Below are 18,941 nucleotides of genomic sequence, written 5' to 3' on the forward strand. Positions count from 1 at the left end.
GATAGTATGTGTCTAATTAAAATCCACTCCTTTGGGATTTCTCATACACTAATCTTATTTCTTGGCCCACTAGGGATTCTCTCAGCCTAGGATTCCACTTCTTGATCCCGGATCATGTACCTCTAGCTCATGAGGAGGTATTTGGATCTCATTATCTACCCCATTCCCTCTTTCCTGTCGTGATCTTATGCATCCCTCCTTTAAAATGATGAGGTGATCTCCAATCCATTTTCCTCAGGAAGGTAAGGGGAGGTGGCAGAAATTCCTTCCTGCCATCATTTGAAAGGGAGAGACAATGGACAGCTCGGGAATACCTTCTTCTCTGTCCCGTCAGACTCTTTGGGCCTGACTATTGCACATATAATCCCAGTCTCAAAGACCTTTGGCATAGGATTCTCCTCACTGGTGGAGATGAATGCCCGGGCAAAGGCATGGCCACTAATGAGAAGTCCCATACCAAGAGTCTTTAGGACTGGAGTTAATGAGGGACCATAGGATCAAAGACTGATAAATGGAATCATTTTAGAAATGATCAACTCCATTGCCCTCATTTTCAAATGAGAAAGTCGAGGCACGAAGAGGTGACTATGAACATCACAAAATCACAGAGCTAGAGCTGGCAGAGACCCCGTTGGCCCCCTCATCCAACTCCCTCAGGAGGGATGGGAAGGGATTACATGAGTAGCAATTGGACTAATCCGAGCTCTAACATGGGTCCTCTGACTCCAAATTCAGAACTCTCTTCATCACAATGGGGAGGTCCTCTTAAAATCAGGAAAATTGATGCGATGACCTTTTATTGCCGTTTTCCACTTAAGACTTTTATCATTTTTGAAGGGATAAGTTTGTCTGGGGACAATAGGACACTGGACCTCTAGAAACCAACATTTGCCTTTTTGTGAACAGGCCCTTCCTATGGACATCCTTCAGAGCTCCTGAAGGATGAGTTGCCTTTCAGGATTGGTCTACTCAGCTGTGAATTAGGCTGTGAATTGGGTTGGGTGTATGCATTTGGGGAGGGAAGGAATATGGTGAGTTGATAGTTCTGGAGCCAGATGAAGAGGCTAGAGGAGAAAAGAGGTTGTCTCATGAATTATCATGCTTATCATGTTTCATTTTTTGCTAAAATGTATTGAGGGCAGGGCTAGGGAGAATATTTCAGGGGGAAGGGGGGCCGGCTTCGAGGCAGATTGTGCTCCAGGTCTTTGGATTTCCCCAGTTTGAGGCCCTGCCCCTTCTTTGAGTTTTATATCGTAAAAGAAGTACCAGGTAGCTCTGCCTTCTCCCTCCCCACCAGATAGCCCCCCCCCCTTCCCCAAGCTTCAAGTGGGGCCAAGGTCATGTTCTGACTCCCTTTACTTCCATTGTGGATGATCTCATCCTCTCCCACGAGACCCTCAACGTCTTCCTGAAGCTTTCATTCAGCCCTGCCCCCACCCTGTCATGGAGGATTGGAGAGATTCTCTTTCCTTCTTCCAGCCTCATGTATCACTTGCCAATCCCCTTCTCCCAAGCCCCACGCCTGTCCAGCCCAGGCTTGCACTCCACAAAAAATCAGTCATGTATTCGTTGTCATGGGGGAAAAAAAGCATGGGACGTGTCTGGGATGGGTGATGGTGGTGGTCAGGGAAACCTGGGCTCTTCCAGTTACTAGCTATGCTCTGTTGGACTCTCTGAACCTCAGTTTCTCTCTAAAATCAGGATAATAGTAGCTCTCCTCTCCAGCTACCTTACAACCGTCAGTGTTATGCTAACAGATGCGAGGTACCCCCCCCAAACTAAGCTCATATTTTTCATGTCATTTCTATTCTCCTATTCCCCAAGACAGTCCCCAGGCAATAAATAACCAGGTGCTTACCTAGGTACAAAAAACAGGGAATATCTCCTCTCCCTTAAGGACCTTCCCAGCCCCTATTCCTTTCAGGAAGCCATTCTCTCTTTAAGACTTGACATGCCTCTTTCCTCCCAAGCTGCCCATCTCAGCTAGAGTAGAAAGAAGCAGGAGAGATTGCCCAGAGTTCTTTAAATGATTTGTATCTGACAGCACCAAACCAATCAATCAAAAAGCATTTATTACATCCTTATTTTATGCTGGGCACTGTGCTAAATATTTAGAGATACAAAGAAATGGAAGGGGGAAAAAAGGAAAAAACCTAGTCTCTGATCTCAAGGAGCTAACAATTCTAGCTCCAATTTTGCTCTGCTTCCCCATCCTTCTCCACACACCCCTTAAAGAAGGTTAGAATGTTGGTAGGATTTCTTTTTAAAATTTATTATTATTGTTATGATTTTGGATAGGATAGGATTTCTTTTTAATTTTAATTATTATTATTATTATTATTGGATTTCTTTTTATTTCTTTTTTCTTTTTGGATAGGATTTCTTAACCTCAGGTCCATCCACCCCAAGAAGTCCAATTACAGGGGGTCTGTAAACTTGGGGGAAAAATGACATCTTTATTTTCACTCATCTTCAACTGAAATTTAGATTTGCTTTTAATTATTTAAACACTATTTTGAGAAGAGTCCATGGGCTTTACCGAGCTGCCAAGGGGTCAGTGTACCAAACCAAAGCTAGGAATCCCTATTCTTGGTTCAAGGATGAGGTCTAGTACCCAAGTGATGCTGGGTACATATGATTATCAGGATGAGTACTCATTATTAACCATACTATTATTAAAAGTATTAATGGTTCTGCCAATAACAGTGATAGAAGGCTACAATAACAAATGCCCTCAGCCCCACCCCTGCTCCATCCTCTGAAACTGACCCTCTTCTCTGTCATGTGACCTTTCAGTCGAAATGCAGCAAATCTCAATGACCTAATAGCCTGGTCATTCGTGACCAAAGGATGATAGATTCAGAACCGGAAAGGACTTTAGGGGCCGTGATCAAAGGTGTTTCTGAAACTGGTTCTCAGATGAAGATCCCCGCTGACAAAAATTATTCTCTGCTCTCTGGGTCTTAGTTTCCTCACCTATAAAGTAAAGGGTTGGGCTATACAACGTGTAAGGTGTTTTTCCATCTCAGAAGCCTGTGACCCTATGAAGTTAATGGTACTTAGAGATCCATGATCTCTTCTTGTGGCATTTTCTCTCTCCCTTCTCTCGCTGTCCCAATCAGGGGACCAGATAGATGGATTAGCTCATCATCTAGCTTATGTTATTTGGGGGGCTATGGCTTCTTCTCCTGCTTTTCCCTTTTGTACTTCTACCCTCAATTCTCCTGCCCACCCTCAGTTAGATACTTGCTACCTGTATGACTTTGGCCAAGTCACTTGATCTCTGTTTATCTCAGTTTTCTCATCTGTAAAATGGGGATAACTTACCTCCCAAGATTGTTGTAAGGATTAAATGAGCTAATACTTGTAAAGTGCTTTACATACTACCTGGCATATAATAAGTGCTATATAAATGTTGTTATAATTATCATGCACTAACATCTTCATCCTGAACCTCTGTCTCTCCATTCTATTCATTTTAGCCCTGCTCTTGGTAGATATTTAGGGCTATTCATTTTAGCCCTGCTCTGGGTAGATATTTGTTTAGCAGTCACAGAAAAATCAAATAATTTCTTAAAGGTTACACAGCCTCCACATCCCAAACATGAGAACTTAGTCCCTAAAAAATACTTAAGTTTCGTGTCCCCTCAAAAAGGAGACAGATAGAAGCATAAAGAAGAGGAAAGAACATCAAAAGACCTGAATTCTAATCCTAACCCTGCCATTTATGAACAAAACCCTTCTCTCTGAGCTCTGGGTTTTTAACTTGTTAGAAAGGTAGATTTGGATAGATGCCCTTCCAGATCCCTTCTGGCACTGATCCTCTGGGATCCTAGAACTTCCATGAAAACGGCAATATACCTTCTCTAAGGAGAGCACCTGAGCTTATGTTTTTTTTTTTTTGAAGACACCATTGAAAATGATGTCTTGGGAAACTGGAAGGCCGATGATGGTGATCCCCCCCCCCCCGCCCCCGTCACTACTCTCCCTGTTTTGTATCCACCCCATCCCTTCTGAAGGTGATTTGGCTGATGAAGGACTGGTACATGGCTGTGGAATTTACAAGGGTAGGTGGTGTGGCCAACAGTCTCAGGGTGATCTAGTTCCAGGGACACACCCCATTCTGGGTGTGTGTGCCCAGGATGGGGGAAGCTCTTGCCAACCGTTTGGACTTTTCACTGGGGAGCCAGGAAAGCCCGGTGGGGTGGTCCTAAACTCATGCCCATCTTTCCTTAATCCTTCATATCCTTAATGTGGTGGAAAATGGGCCAGTCCTGGACTTTCTGATGCAGAATACCAATCCACATTCCTACTGAGCAAGAAGGCAAGGCACCCAGGGGAGCTGGGAGCCTGCCTGGAGGCAGCGGGGTGGGGCAGGGGGTGGAGATGGAGAACTCCATCCTAAATCCCTCTTCCTTGGCACTTTGGGTTTCTCCAAATAACCTGCCATCATCTCCCAGAATCCCTGTCCTGTCTCTTTCCCCCACCCTCCACCCCCAACATTATCAGCATTCCTGGATGAGCCTCCCATCAAATCATGGAATTAAAGCTAGAAAGAATCTTAGGTCCTCTCTGTTTTTCAGATGAGGAAATTGAGGGCTAGAGAGAGTATATGCTTTGCTCAAGATTCCACAGGGGACCTGGCTGCAGACGACAGAATCCGAACTCGGATCCTTTGGCTTGAAATCTACTATCTCTGTTTCTTCTGTTCCCACTCTACTACTCTTCCGCCAGGTTGGCACTATTGGTGGGAGCAGGTTCTGTGACTCACGGCCTGTCTCTCTAGTTAACTTCTTCCAAGAGAGCACTATTCAGCTAATTCATTCGCCGGCTCCATTAATCTGAGCTGACTAAGCAGGACTTTCGGGTGGGGTAAGAGACCCAAGGATGTTCAGAATCTCAGTCATCCTTAAAAGGTTCAGCAAATCTCCTTCTCTCCCCTGCTCTTTGGTTGGGGGGGGGGCGGTGGGAGAAGGAGAAGAAGGAGGCTTGGCAGGGTGGGGGCCAGTGTCATTCTGACCATCTCCCTACTTCTCTTGGGATTAGACCACATGTAAATCCCATTGGCCAATCCTTCGTAGATGCTCCGGCTTCTCCTTTTGGATCCTCGACCTTATGGGACCATCGATTCAGAGCAGGAAGGGACTTTAGAGCTCATTTTATAGAAGAAGAAACTGAGTTCCAAAGTCATACATGTGCTCAGTGGCTGACCTGGGTTTAAATCCAAGTTCTTTAATTCCCAAACCAGTATTGTTTCAATTATTCTCTTCTCCTTCTAATCCTCCTTATCAATCTTTCTTGAAATTGGAGAAACTCTTCTTCTAAAGTTCTGACCTCAATCTAAATCTCTCCAGTTTACTTCTTCCTGTGATTGAACCACGATCCAACAGCCTCAAGCCCTTTGGGACTTCTCTAGGAGTGATCCATCCAAATTTTTGGTTCAAAGGAGAAGGATTCCATGACATGGGAGGTTTTCAACCTGAGGGCTGAAGTTCAGAGGAGAGTTCTAGGAATGGGAAGGCAGAGATTAGGAAGATAGCCTGATAGATTCCTCTGACACAGGAAAATAGAAAAGACTGAGAAAATGAGAGACTCGAAGGGATGGATAGAGAAATCAGGGGATGGGAGGTTGAGAAAATGAAGCTAACTCTAGAAAGAGGGAGATAAGAGGTGGGACTGAGGACATAGGAGATTAATGAGATGAATCAGAAGAGAAGGCAACCATAAAGAGATGGGGGACAGCAAATGGGACTGAGTAGATAAGAACCTGAGAAACCTCACACATTAAGCATTCATTAATAACAGATATTAATTGAAGCCTTAATATATATTAAAGAAGGAGGAGCTGGGAAATCGAGGAGCCACAATTCTGAGGAGACTGAGAAACCCTCCTCTTGCTTTTAGCTCCTGCAGCAATAATAGTTGTTACAATTAGCCACTCCATCAGGAGGAGGCCCCTTCCCAAAACTGGATCTGAGGTCCCAAAGTGAGGGAAAAGGAAGATCTCGGGGATATTTGAGTGGAAGATGAGAGAGAATCCTTCTAAGAGGTCATGTCTCTGGTGCACGAGGCACCCTCACCCAAGATAAATAGGTGTCTCTCCATTTTGGAAACCACCTTCTCTTGTAACATCGCCCCATCTGTTCCAAATGATGAAAAGCCCCTCCTGAAATCCAACCTTTATTCCTATTGGTACAAAATCTAGTCTTCCATGTCTTCCAAGTTCTTTCCTGCTCCATTAGCTGAGGAACTAGAGATGAAATTGTGGCTTCAGGACTCACTAGGATGATGGTGATGAAGGGGAAATGGGTTAAGACCTAATGTTCTTTTTCTAAAAAAGAAGGAAGGACAAATTTTGATAGTCTGTGTCTTTTCTTTAGTCTTTCACCTATGCTTTCTGTTTTATGGGGGTCAGGAAAAGTAGGGGAATACTCCTAAAAGCCCTAAAGGGACAAGATGATAGAGGAGATACGGAAGGTGATATACCCCTTTACCTCTACAGATCCAGCTCATAATTGTAGATCCACAACTCACATTATGGGAAGATATTAAATGGGATGAATTTTTTTTTCAAATCAATTTACTTGCCAGTCCTTGAGGAAAATACTTAAATAAACTTTGACTCAAGCAAGCAGGATGGGAGTTAGACATCAGGAAGCACTTACTACCTGACAGGGGTGGAAAGCTTGAGAAAAGTGATGACATAACCTGCTCAAGGCAAAACATTGTCAGTTTTAGAGAGGTGTCCTGCCCAAAGGCAGGGGGATAGATAAGATGGTTTCGAAAGTGACCTTCCAACTCAATATGCTTCCCTTCTCTCTCTGACTTTTACTCATTACAACACTCATTTCCATGAATGAGCTAAATGCTGAGGGTGAGGGTCTTAGGGATGGGAATGCATAGGGGATGGGGAAAGAACTTGAGGAGAATGAATGGAGGCTAAAAGACAGGAAGGAGTGAGGGATGGGGCTGGAAATTAAAGGTGGGAATGAGGACTAAGGGGTGGGGATGACGTCTGCATTCTAGGGACTGAAGGATGGGGAGGGGGATGAGTGATTACTCTAGATTCACGATGTGAATGGTGGGAATGGAAAACGATGAATAAAGATTATTAAAATGCTGGATAGCAGAAGGAGAGCTTGGCAGATAAAGACTTGGGCTGGAATCAAATTAGATTAATTGTAATAGAAATGTAAAACCCTTTTCTTGACTTCAAAAAAAACAAACAACAGTTCTGCAAATTGATAAGACAAAGGAGATGTGTGAAAAAAAAAAAAATCTGAGGCCTTAAGCAGACTGAATCAAACAAGGCAAATGGTAACCCCCAGACCTACTTAAGAGAACATGAGCTCCAAAACAGGGAAGGAGGGTAGGTGGGTGGAGGTAAACTGTACTCAGATCTCAGGTGCCCCATGTGAGGAAGGGCATTGACAGCCGAGCTCATCGGAAGGCAGAGAACCAGGGCAGTAAGGGGGACTTGGAACAGTGCCATTCCAGACTGACTGAAGGAGCTGGAAATGCTTAGCCTAGAGAAGAGAAGACTTAGGGGGTGGGGACCACGTGGAAGAGGGATTAGGCTTGTTCCGCTCTGTCCCAGAAGACAGCCCTAGGAGCTGTGGGTGGCAGGCAGAGAGAGACAGATTGGGATTTGACATAAGGAAAGATTCCCTAATGGTTAGAGCTGATTAGGGAGATAGAGGGCTAGCATTCAAGGGAATGATCATTTCTGGATGCTTTATAAAGTGGATTCTCTGGTAGGGAAGGATTGAATTCTTCTGAAACTTCCATCGTGTCAGATTTTGTAATTTGACCCATGAGCTCTGAAGAATTAAACAGGAGCTGTGTGCTCGGGGAAGGTCGAATTTCAGGAACAGAGCTGAAATGCGGGGGAGAGGGCTTCAGTGGAAGTCGATGGAGCTAAACCCCAGGGATTGACATGGAAGGGTTTTTATCCAATTAAAGTATAAGCTCCTTGAAGGCAGAAACTAACCATTACTTATCTTTGTATCTCCAGCAAGTGCCTTGCATTTGGTTGGTGTTTAATAATGCTTGTTGAATTAATTGTTTTTAGGGAGGGGGAGGCTGAAGGTTATAAATTAGGAGCTAATTGCCAAGATATGTGTGTGTCTGTTCAAAATACCCTGGATTCTGTCTCCTTCCTCAGATTCACTACCCCCAAAGGATTCTGGGGATCCTTGAGCCCCTGGGAAATAACGTCCTTCAAGAACTCTCTGGCATTCCCAGGAGAACAGGTTCCTGGCTCACCAAACTGGCAAGGGACCACGGCCAGGGGGGTCGGCATGCCCTGGCAGGCCCCAGGAGCCTGGAGCTGAGCTGTGTAGAGACAGTAGGAGGGGAGGGGCAGGTGGGGCAGGGCAGGGGCTGGGAGCTCTGAGGGGGCCACACCCCCTTTCTCTGACAGCCCCCTCTCCAGGACCCCTTGGGATTCCCAAGCCTAGGACAGGACTGAATTCCTCAGCCTGTAACCCGGGCCACCACGGGCCCCTTCCCACACTGAGCTCAGAATTTGGAGTCGGGCACCAGGCTTGGCTTCCAACCCAGCCTCTGATGCTTATTAGTTGGGCAGACATGGGCAAATCACTTCACCGTTCTGGACTTTCATGGCCTTATCTGTAACCTGAGGCAGATGTGCCAGAAGTCCCCCGGTAGCTCTGTAGCTATGGTGCTATCCTATGAATCTATCCAGCTCTTAAGGAGGGCCTTGCTAAAACTGGAGGTCTTGCCTCCTCACACCCAGATCATTCACTTGCTCCATAAGATAAAAGCGGGCTGGAGACCATTGAATCTAAGTCTCTTACTTGACAGAGGAAGACAGAGGTCCAGAAAGGTTGACTTGACTTGCCCTAGCTTACACAGTGAGTTGATGGCCTTGGAAGTACAAGAGCTGAGTAAGTTGGGGAGATAAGAGAAATAAGTGACTTGAGACGGGTCCTGCACAGGTGGGTGAAGGTGAGCTTACGGAGAAATGATGATTACAAACTCAAGAGATTTGAGAGCACTTCCCTATCCCCAAGACAGCCTCAATAGCCATCTATACCAAAGGGACTGGGATTGCTCCTGATCAGAAGAGAGGGCTGGGGTTTGCAGCAGAAGCCTAACCTCCTTAATTTTACTGATTAGGAAACTGAGACCCAGGAAAATGAAGGAACTTACTCAGCTAGTGAGTGCAAAAAGCAGGATTGAAATTCAGCTTCTGTGATTACAATTTTATCACTTTTCCCACCGTACTATCTTTGAGGGACATGTTCTCATGGGTTTGGACCAGGGAGAGGACAATTCTGCTAGTGTAGCTAGAGCAGCTAGTGTAGAAGAAATTTCTTCTTCCCTTTGCAAGGGACTAGAGAGAGAATACCCTTCGGCCAGGACATCTACCCTTCTCCCCAAGTCCACTCTCTCTGATAGTGAAAAAGGGAAACTCTCCCCTCCCATTTCCCAGCCTATGGAAATGGACCCTCAGTCTTTCAAGTTTCTTTCCCTTGCCTACAATAGGAGACTCCAAGATTTAGCCTGGCAGTGGAGTAGTTTTTAAAAGGGAAGGGGAGTTGGAGAATACTTAGATATGATCTGAGAGAGGGCAAAGGACGATGGGGACGGGTGGAGGATCATCTCTGTCTCTGTCCAGCAATCCCCCTGCCTCTCAGTTAGTCCAAAATCCACAATCTCAGGTTACACTTTACTTTTAGGCTCTCAATCCTATGGTAAAAGCCCAACCCAGAATCCCCCTTCACCCTTTTCTCCACCTGCCTCCATTTCCTTTTGTACTCTCTGTCCCCAGGCTACGGGGACTGCTCCTTGTTGGCCATTCTCCCTCCCTGGGTACTTCCCATAGACCCCTTCAAAAAAAATCCCAAACAATGAGAGGACACCATTCTGCTCTACTCGCATCCATAAGGAGGGTGCATGGTCTGAAGCAATTAGTGTCTTTCACCTGTCTTCATCCCCCACCCACCCCCCCGCCCCAATGGGCTGAGGTGTCCAGGACCCCTCTCTAGCCCGGCCGGGAACTTCCCAGTCCCGTCTGGGATCCTCACCCAGAGTTGGCAAATGCCCATCCCAGATCCCCTCCCCTGATTTCCCTTTCTCGTCTAGCCCTCCACCCAGCCTCAACGCTGACATAGCCTGGCTGGGAATACCTCCGGCCCCATTCCCTCTGCTTAGATTTTCCAGCACCCCAAGGGGACTCTGGTTCCCCCCCGTTCTGCCCGATGCGGAGTCAGAAGTGTTCATCCCGACTTTTCCTCCCTCCCCTTCCACCAAGCCCTAGATCCAGAACAGCAAGTTGTTCCGTCAAGGACTGAGGTAAGACAAGCTGGGATGGGAATGGGGAAGAGGAGGGCTGAGGTGGGAAGGACCTTGGAACCCCTGCAGTAGCCCTTGGGGCACTTACCTGCCCCGGACTGCGACCTGTGGCCCTGTTCCCCCTTGGCAGCTGGGGAAGGTGGAGATGGAAGTCTCGGGGGAGCACTGGACCTCTCCGGGGTTGTCGGGCTCCCTGGGAGCAGTGGTTAAGTAGCCTGTTCCTCTTCCCACCCCCTCGGGCCCCAGCCCCCTCTGGCCTCCACGGCTGAGTTAGCCCGGGTCTCCTCTTACCTTCTCAGCGAAGCAGGTCGGCGTGGGGCGCGCCAGGCTCGGGGGGCTGGGAGGCAGGGGCTGGGTTTTGGGGGGGCAGAAGCTGTGCGCAGGCCTTGGGGAGTGCCGGGGTTCTGTGCTGACATCAGGTGAGGGGAGGCAGCTGCCAGGGTGAGCCAATAATTATGATATCAGCTTCCCCTCGCCCTGGGGGCCAGCCTGCCAAAATGGGAAAAGGAAAAAAATGACTAAGCAGCAGCCCGTTTGCTCTTTCACTCTTGTTTGACAGGTACTGGCCTCCCGTGCAGCCCTGGCCTCGCCCTCTCCCCCCCCTGCACACACCCCATCCCCCCAAACTCCACCCCTGCCCCTCCCAGTGCCAGGCGGTACCCCCTTCCCCAGACCCAGCGGCCGCCCCACCGATGCCCATTGCTCAGAGAATGAGGGAGGGCTCCCCTCACCCACATCATTCCCGAGCCCTCCCTCATCACCTTCACCTGTACCCCACCAGCCTCTTCTCCCCGGGGTGCCAGTCCCACGGGCGGGGCGAGGGCCTGCCAGGGCCTGCACATGTATTTTGGGAGAGCCAGGGCCCAGCTACATGTGTATTCGAGGAGACCCTTAGAAAGGGAATGTGGAGTGGGGGGCTGATGGGGACGCTGACATGGGACCCACAGAAGGGGGGGCTGGGGTTGTGGGCTAATGGGAGAGGCTAACTAAGGGATGGAATCGAGGGACCCTAACGAGCACAGTTCCCTTGGGGTGGTGATGGGAGCCCAAGACAGAAAATCAGTTCGGGCCAGAACCAATGCTGTTGGGGTAGGGAGCGGGGAACCCAGACCTTTTTCTGGTCTTTATCCTTCCCCATGCGTTTGCTGCCTTCTTTCCAACTTTGTCCATGCTGTCTGCATGTCTCTCAACCTCCGGGTAATTTGGCAAGTGCTTAAAAGGTCCATATTTGCTCTTCTCAAACATACCAGGAAGGGTTATTTCTTACCCATCATCAATGGGCTTTTCCTAGATAGCAGAGTGTTAATTCAGACCATGGGATCTTTTTCTTGGGATCATGGACGTATCAATGAGTTTCCCCTAATCAAGAAGGAACTCCCATGGCACTGAACTGAATCAGAAAATCCTGGGCTCACAATATTCAGAGTTGGAAGGGACCCATTTAGTCTAACTTCTATGGTTTTTTGTTTCTTTGTTTGTTTTTAACCAAAGCTTGGGTGTTATTCATACTTTGCTCAAAAAACCCATTTGTGAAAAACCTTGATTTATGTGAGGGGATTGGCTTAGAGCTGTGAGGGGATCAGCACTGGGGAACGTGGGGTCCAATTCAAAAGATGGAGCTCTGGGGGAGGGGGAATATTGATCTTGGAATGAGTTTTCCATCCCCAAGACTCATGTTTTAATCCCGTTTCTTCTGTATACTTGGCCACAAGCTGACTCGGTACCCTTCCCTCTCCCTGCCTCCAACTCCCGACTCCCTCATAGATTTCTTTCCTCCCTGACACCTTCCTTCTTTTTATTCAGTCTCTATCTACTACACCATGAACCCACAGAGGCCTTTTCCCTTGTCTCATGCAAAGGGTCTTTTCCAGAGTCACTTCCTGAGTGGAAGATGTTACTGAGAGTAAGGAGTGCCATTCAGTTAATGGAGAGCTGGAGAGTCCCTGGACTAGATGGTATTCATGGCAAGTGCAGGAGTGACTTTGGATGAGTCACTTTATTTTTATTCTTCTGCCTTGTTTTCCTATTTGTGAAAAAACATAGAAGTTAGGGGAAGCTAGGTGGCGCAGTGGATAGAGCACCAGTTCTGAAGTCAGGAGGACTTGAATTCAAATCTGATCTCAGACACTTAATACAGCCTAGCTGTGTGACCCTGGGCAAGTCATTTAACCCCGATTGCCTTCACAAAAACCAAAACAAACCAAACAAACAAAAAACTACAGAAGTTAGACTATAAATGGGTCTCTTCCAACTCTGAATATTGTGACCCCAAGATCTTCTGATTCTGTTCAGCGTGTGGGAGTTCATTCCTGATTAGGGGAAACTCATTGATACGTCTGTGTTCCCAAGAAAAAGATTCCATGGTCTGAGTTAACACTCTGCTATCTAGGCAAAGCCCATTGGTGATGGGTGAGAAATGAATTCCCACTGGTATGTTTGAGAAGAGCACATATGGACCTTTTAAGCACTTACCAAGTGACAAGTCTATTTCCTGAGGACCAGCTTAGCTAAATTTAGAGAGCTAATTGAGGGACTGTCCATCCGGAGTCGAATTTTTCAATCTCAGCAGTTCTGGAAGAGACTCTCAAGCCAGGAGAGTGGTGGTGGTGGTGTGGTGTGAAGTGTGTGTGTGTGTGTGTGTGTTGTGGGGATGGAGGGTCACATGTGAATAGGTCCATGCTGAGTATGGCCCCTTGAAGTAACTGAATTGAATTGAGTGGAACCGAGTTCCTAAGACTCTGAGGCTGCCTTCAGAATTGAAAACCCATGGTTCCTTTTAAGCTGGTTTCCCCTTTAAGATGATTATCATTCATAATTTAACTCTTTTATCTTTACACTCATTTGCTAGTTCATTTGATAATTCATTCATTTGATAAACATATATTATTTATTGAACACCTTCACATGCTAGAAGTAGGTAATACAACATTTATTTTTTAAAAATTTATTCTTGAAGGCAACTGTGGTTAACTGACTTGCTCAAGGTCATCCAGCTAGTAAGTATCCGAGGCTGAATTTGAACTCAGATTCTCCTAACCGCAGGGTTGGTACTCTGCCTGCCGTGCTGCCCAGTTGCCCTCAAAGTTTAGATAAGACTTAATCCTGCCCTTACAGAGCTTGGAATCAGGTATGGTGTTAAGAAGCCTATGAAGATAACTATAATAAACACTCTTAACTGATTGAATTTACTTCACTTTGGCAAGCAGTTATTAAGTACCTACTGTGTGCCACAATTCCTGCCTTCAAGGAGCTAAAATTTTAATTGGAGCACAGAAGAGGATGCCAGATAAGGAAAGAGAGGGGTGTTTACAAAGTAATCATTAGGTAAAAGCAAGAACAGCTTCACTCCTCCCCCCTATTTCTGTGAACAGAAATGTTACAGACAAGTAGGGAGGTTCCCTGGGCAGAAGGCATGAGCCCCAGGGATATAATTGCAAATAACCGTGTCAGTGGTTCTGTCTGCTTGTCTGTCTGTGTCTGTGTGATCTAAGGTTCCAGATGGACTTCTCGCAAGTCAGGACTCCACCTCTGCCAGGGGAATGGGAGAGCTCTGTGCTTTCATCCTTCTGGAAGGAATGACTTCCTCCCCAAGCTCCACCAAGGATGAGTTGCAGCCTTGGAGTATCGGAGATCCCAGTGTTCAAGCCGAAAGGGCCCTTCGGAAGTCATCTGGGGCCATGTGATCGATCCCACCTTCCTACTGACCCAAACTGAAAGCTTCTGCCTTTCCATGACCACCAACTTGGTGTCCCCAGGAAGAAGCTGCTCTGGAATCCAGCCTCAGGGCCTCAGTTTCCTCAGATGTAAAATGGGAAGACATCTAAGGTAGTCTCTTCCTGTTCCAAAGCTTTGAAGCACTAGCAAATGAGGGACTTCGAAAGGCCTTTCTTAGGAGTTTGTAGTAGAGATGAAACTAAGTTTCCCAGGCGTGGGAGACTGACTAGGGAAAGACTCCCTCTGAAGCAGGAGATGAAATGGAGACTAGCAAGTAGGTCAGAATGGGTTTTGGGGGAGCAGAGGGAAATCCTTTTGAAAAGATCAGTTAAGGCCAACTTGTGAAGAGTTTTCAGTACCTAAAGGGAGAGTTCATGGCTTATCTTTAAGGAAATAGTGAGCCACAAAGGATTTTTGAGCAGCAGAGTGCCATGATTGGGTAGATGTTTTAGGAATATCGATTTGGCAGTTACGTGTAATGGATCGGGGGAGGGATGGAGGCAGACTAATTGGGAGAGTGTTGCCTCACTCCAGGTGTGACATGAGGAGGAGGACCTGGACTAGAGTGGGGGACTCTGCTATGGAGAGAAGGGTAGGGGCCATGTGGAGAGAGAAAGACAAGACTTGATTACTAATTGGAATGGGAGGAGGGTATCCCTCAACTGGAGGTTTCTTTCTTTCCTATAGCCACGGAATGTCAGGGCTACCTACGTAGCTGGTCATTCTACAAGGTGGGAAACTGAGAGACACAGTTTCCTTAGCTGTAAAATGTCTAGGACGGTGCTCCTGCTGCCTGTCTCACCCAACTGGGTAAGAGAAGTGGTTTGTGAATCCAAAACCTATAGACAAGTTAGCTCTGCATATGGGACTGACATCTCTGATTAGACTATAAATATCTTTCTTAAAAGCACATTCTTACTGCTTTACATTGAGAAGCATCATCAATTAATCAATAAACATTTATTAAGCACCTACTTTGTGCCAGGCGCTGTGCTAAATACTGGAGACACAGAGAGGCAAGAAGCTTACATGATAGAGCGGATAGAGTTGGACTTGCATCCCTGACCTGCCTTGGACACCTACTAGTTTATGTGACCCTGGGCAAGACAATTTAATCTCTCTGAGCCTCAGTATTCTCATCTGCAAAATGGGAATAATAATAGCACTTATAGGATTGTGAGATAATATATGTAAAGAGCTTTGCAAACCCTCAAGCATTTTATAAATGTTAGTTGTGATGATCATCCTTCCCTTATAGTCCCCAAAGCGTGCTGGATGCAATTGATACTTAGATAAGTTTTAATGAGTTGAGAGGGACTTGAGAGCATCTCCCAAGACAGCTGAACAACAATTGTGAATAGCCAATTGGTAAGTTTTTCTTGAGCACCAACTATGTGTCGAGCAGTGAAACAAAAATGAAAGTGTTACTGTTACTGTGTACAATTTCTCCTGGTTCTGCTCACTTCACTCAGCACCAGTTCACGTAAATCTTTCCAAGTTTTTCTGAAATTTGCCTTTTCATCGCCCAGTAGGATTCCATTACATTCATATACCACAGCTTGTTTGGGCATCCCCTCCGTCCCTGGGCATCCCCTCAATTTCCAATTCTACAACTTTGAACTGTCTACAGAGAGCATCCGTTCAGCCAAGGGAGAGATATACATAAAGATATATATATAAGAGATACAAAATGGATATAAAGTAATGAGTTTGAGGGGGGAAATTAGGGGGGAAAAAGAATCCCTTCCCTTCCAATGGGAGGCGACTGGGAACAAATCCTTTGTGTGGAAGGTAGAGCTTAAAGCCTGAAGGAAACGAAGGATTCTAAGACACAGAAGTGAAAAGAAAGAGAATTCCGGGCACAGGAACAGGGAGACTAGAGTCAGAGAGGGGATGAGAAGCGATAAGATATCAGTTGAGTAACAGCCAGGTAGAGATGAGCTAGACACAGAAGGGACGGGATCAGAGTGGAGCTGAGGTTAAGACAGACAGACTTCCTGGAGGCAGTGAATGAGTCAGTCCTGAGCCAAACAGAAAGGAGGAAGGCAGGGGCTCCTACACAGGGTTTCTTCAATGGAGCAGAGAATAAGGTTGAGGATCTCGTGGAAAAGCCTGGGAGGAATGGGTCAGCTCTCTCAGTTACTTCTAAGCTGATGGACTTGGTCCCTGGTCAGCCCAGACTAGTGGGTCCAGATACTGGGGAGACATTTCTCTGGGTGACCAAACCGTGGTTGTTGTCTGGCAGGTGAGTAGTGAAGCAGAGGGGGGTGGGGCTGGGGGAGAGGTGAGACCAGTCAGAGCATGAGGGAGAGTTGGGCCTGGAGGCCTGAGCTGGTTCTGGTTGGGTGACCCCAGGCCCTGCCTGGGGAAATCCAGGGAGTTTCCGAGTTGTTAGCTAGAGGGGGTCTGGCAGGGAGGGGCGAGGTTGGGAGGCTGGAGGGGGTTCCTGAAGTCTGACCTCAACCCTCCTGGCTGCAAAGGCCTCAATTGGGGGAGGAGGTGACATATATGAGGCAGAAAGAGCTGTTCTAAGTCAGGAAAGGAGATGAAGATCAGGGCAAACTCTAGATTGTCAGCGCTTCCACAGAACTGGGCCAGAGGCCAGGCGTATTCTTTCCATCTTAAGAGATGTCATCCTCTCTATTCCCCAGATTCCCATTCTCTCTCCTATGCGCTAGTGGTCCAGAGGAGATGCCAGTCCTTTCCTCTCCTGATTCCCCCTTGGCCTCGGTGGGAGCCTCAGGACCCAAAGATTTCTAGCCTCTCCAGTCCTTGCGCCACCTCCAAGGGCCGTCCCTGTGACTCTCCTATGGAACAGAGCGGGGGCTCTAATGATCCACCTCTGAGCCTTGGAGGAAACAGCCAGGGCCTCTATTACTGCCTAATAATCACGCTGAAGGGATTAATAGATACCTCCAGCCTGGACCAGCCTATTAATAGGGGATAGGGACGAGGGCCAATCCTTGGGAATTGGGGGGGACACACCCACCCACTTAGGGCTTGGGGCCCTAAGCACTTGGGGAAAGGGTTCCGGGTTTGTAAGGAGCTCAGATGGCTTCCTAGAGGGCTGAAGGGGAGCAAGTTGAGAGAAAATTGGGAAGAGGAGGAACTATGGGCTTACGATGGGTGGAAGTAGGAGGGGAAGTCGTTCCTGCTCAATTTCTTCACTCCAACAGGATTCTCCTCTTTGGCCAAGGCGATCCATTTCTCCTGTTCTTATATAAAGAAGTTTTAATAAAGGGGATGGTCTCCCATCTATAAAAATGGATGAAACTGGGGCAGCTAGGTAGTGCCGTGAATAGAGCACCAGCCCTGAATTCAGCAGGACCTGAGTTCAAATGTGATCTCAGGCACTTTATACTTCCTAGCTGTGTGAGCCTGGGCAAGTCATTTAACCCTAATTGCTTCAGGAAAAGAAAAGAAAAAGAAAAAGAAAAAAGAAATTGATATATATCTAACAGAAGAACTTCATATTTTTTTTCTTTATTTGGGAGGTAAGTTGGAGGGAGAGAGGGGTTGGTATAAGATTGCCAAAAAAAGAAAAAAATGGAAAGAAAAAGAAAAGAAGAGAGCAGGGGGTCATTGAAGCATGAAGGAGAAGAGGAAGAAGATCAGAAGGAAACACAGATGAGCTGGACAGCTTTGAAAGTTCCATGCTGACTTTACTATCTATTTAAAGGGAAAGGAAACTATCCATACCAGATCTGCAGTTTTATGCACAATTCTCTTTCTTCAGTTCCACGTTAGATATGGAAGTTCTCATGATTTTTGGTGGTTAAGTTTAAAATAAAAATTTTTAGATTAAATAAGGGAGTTGAAATATATCTCTGGATCATTGATTTAGACCTGGATGAGACTTCGGAAGCCATATTGCTCAAGCTTGGATGGTTGGATGGCAAGATGGAGTGTTTAGAGAGTGTGATAAACTCATCTTCCTGGTTTCAAATCTGGCCTCTGACACTTACTAGGGACAAGTCACTTCACCCAGTCTGCCTCAGTTTCCTCATTTGTCAAAGTGATGAGTTTAAACTCGCAGGATGGAGGTTTGACCTCTAGGACATCACTATAATCTCATCACTTTTACCACATCAATTTTCTCGATGGTAAAGAATACTCAAAGACAGTAAGAATAATGAAGGAAGAAACAGGATGAGCCTGAGGGTCAGATGGATCACATAGTTTTAATTTTGGGGAGGAGTGATGCTTGTCCCTGATTAGTTTGGGAAGTTCCTTCTTAGGAGATAGGTAGTACAATGATAAAATACTGGGAGCCCTGAGTTCAAATCTAGCCTCTGACACTATGTGGGTGACCCTGAGTGAGTCCTTTAAACTCTGCCTCATTTTTCTTACCTATAAAATAGAGATAAGAACAGCATCTACATTATCATGAGGATCAAATGAGATGATATTTGTAAAAAGTGTTTAGCCCAGTATCTGGTATATAGTTGGTACTATATAAATGCTTATTCCCATCCCCCCGAGACTAATTTCCACTCTTCTTGGGGTGCTAGTTGGGTTGAGGGAGAATGCCTGTTATCCCCGCCCCGTTTATCTTGTTCCAATGACCTTGTGATGGAGAGAGCCATCTGCACCCAGAGAGAGACTGTGGGGACTGAGTGGGGACCACAACGTGGTGTTTTCATTCTTTTTGTTGTTGTTTGCTGGGATTTTATTTTCTTTCTCATTTTTCCCTTTTTGATCTGATTTTTCTTGTGCAGCAGGATAACTGTATAAATACATAGGCATCTATTGGATTTAACATTTTTTTTTACCATGTTTAACACATATTGGATTACTTGCCAACTAGGGGAGAGGGTGGGGGAAGGAGAGGAAATTTGGAACACAAGGTTTCACCAGGGTCGGTGGCAAAAAGTGATCCTTGCATATGTTTTGAAAATAAAAACTTC

At 46.4% G+C, this 18,941-nt stretch overlaps 1 protein-coding gene across 2 annotated transcripts in view; it reads right to left on the reverse strand.

The window, feature by feature from the left end:
• The window catches only part of FOXN1 (forkhead box N1), a 51,080-nt gene extending 40,203 nt beyond the window's left edge, over nucleotides 1-10,877 (reverse strand). The window contains exon 1 of one of the 2 annotated variants that reach the window (XM_051992330.1): nucleotides 10,612-10,877. The gene's annotated coding sequence lies outside the window, so the exon portion shown is untranslated. The remainder of the gene's footprint in view (nucleotides 1-10,611) is intronic. The other variant, XM_051992329.1, reaches the window with a different exon arrangement.
• Between the last annotated feature and the right edge of the window lie 8,064 nt (nucleotides 10,878-18,941).

Source organism: Antechinus flavipes, chromosome 4, assembly GCF_016432865.1.
Source record: "Antechinus flavipes isolate AdamAnt ecotype Samford, QLD, Australia chromosome 4, AdamAnt_v2, whole genome shotgun sequence".
Taxonomy (NCBI): Eukaryota; Metazoa; Chordata; class Mammalia; order Dasyuromorphia; family Dasyuridae; genus Antechinus; species Antechinus flavipes.